Below are 1987 nucleotides of genomic sequence, written 5' to 3' on the forward strand. Positions count from 1 at the left end.
AGTTTAATTAGCGTGCAAGGGATTTACGTAAAGCTTCGTAATGTCTTACGTAGGTGTAGCATTTTTGGTTCAATAATGCTAGACCTACAAAGAACCTTATAAAGATTGGGTCTGTTGTGTGTGTCTAGCCCGTCCAGTGCATCGCGAGTGCTACCGGGAGTCAACCCTAGCCTCCGTCGTCAGAGCTCTTCCCCAGGCCGTCACATCGCCCCCCCCCCTCTCTTCCCCGTCTGGCAGCAACAAGATGAATGGAGACATGTCCGTTCATTTTGTTTCTTCTTCTTTTTAGGTTTTTGTTTTTTCGATGACACATCTACAATGCGGTGGCGGCGATGGCGAGTCGGAATAACCCCTAACATCAACGTTTCGGCGCCGGTGAAGGGCCTATGTTAGTTTGTGTCTTCAGATTTTATTTTATTTTTGCTCTTTTCAGATATTGACAGTTGGTGCTGCGTGGTTCATTCAAGATGGTTAATGCTCTTCTTTCTTCCCAGTGGTTGTTGATAACGGTTTCTTTATTCGTTAATGGAGATCCCGCTGATTCGAGGACTTTGCCGTCACGACCAAGGTCCGTTCATCCCGGGTGGCTCAAGCGGCTTCAAAAACCTCAAGGGTGATTCCTTTGGTGGAGTCCTCGTGGCAGCGCACATGGTTCCATGCTGCAATGATGCTCTTTCTCTGTGTGGCTGGTTCTCATCAACGACGACTCCTCGGTGTTAGGAATTATTGTTTTTCTGTCTTGCAAAGTCCGTTATGTAAAAATGCAATTGTATCATCTTCATCTAAATAGAGCAGTTTGTGTTCTAAAAAAATAGAGTACTTCCGGAAGAAATGTATCTCATCTGTTCTTCCATACCTTTTCCCGTTAAAGGTATAATTTTTTAAATAAGACCCTGAGTTTATACTAAAAACTTCAAACAATAAAAAATATCAAAAAAGGAAATTACAAACAGGTTCCCAAGGAGCTAAACAAATTCAATCTCCAACAGAAGCCAAAGGCAGGCTGTTGTTGCCGCTTCATCATCACAGCCGATATGACATTGTACATACTATCAGGAAGTCAACACGATAAGGTCCAAGCTTGTCATTCTTCTAAACCTTTGGCAATGGTGGTTTTGACTTTATGCACACTAATAATCAAAGAATATGTCAGAAATTCTTTTGTATGCATTGAAATAATTTAAGATTGTTAAATATAGACAAATTTTTTTTGACTGAACAATGTGAGGTGAAAGCTCCACAGCCATTTATTAAAGCATAAACAAGGCACCAAGTATTACAGAAAAGAAAAGGACAGTAAGTAAAGTCTAGCTAGGTGTTAGAGGACCTACCTATCAATTTACAACAAGATATTTACAAATATACAAGAAACAACCAAGGTTCATAGATCATGGCAAGGCATTGATCCATTGAAGCAGGAGAGGCTTGATTGAGTCCTTCATCCTGTGGGAGTGCAAGGTGATGTCATGGATAAACTTGGCCTTCCATCCACCAAAAGTTGGTCTGATGTGCCTGAAGATTTTATCATTCCTCGTAGTCCAGATACTCCATGCGGCGAGGTAGACTACTTCAAAGAAAAAAGGTTTTTGAAAACCCCTCTTAGCAGCCAAAATACATTCTCTGGTAGATAACCCCGCATACCATTTGATCTGCAGATAGTTCCATACCTTGTTACTGAACATGCACTTGAAGAAAAGATGATCTCTATCTTCATGTAACCGAGCCACACACATGGGGCATAAATTGTCATCTTCCTCAGACCTCCAATGCCTTCTAAGAAGCATATCTCTCGTGTTGAGCCTATCATTCAGTAGCAACCATGCAAAGACCTTGATTTTCATAGTACACATGCTCTTCCAGATCCATTTACAAGCGTCATCGTGAGGTAAAGTTGCATGCACCAACGTATAATAGCTTTTGGGAGTGTAAATACCTTTACTAGGTCTCCAAGACCAGTAGTCAGGTTCATGGGGATCCCTCTGCAAGC

The sequence above is a fragment of the Triticum dicoccoides genome, chromosome 5B, assembly GCF_002162155.2.
Source record: "Triticum dicoccoides isolate Atlit2015 ecotype Zavitan chromosome 5B, WEW_v2.0, whole genome shotgun sequence".
NCBI lineage: Eukaryota > Viridiplantae > Streptophyta > Magnoliopsida > Poales > Poaceae > Triticum > Triticum dicoccoides.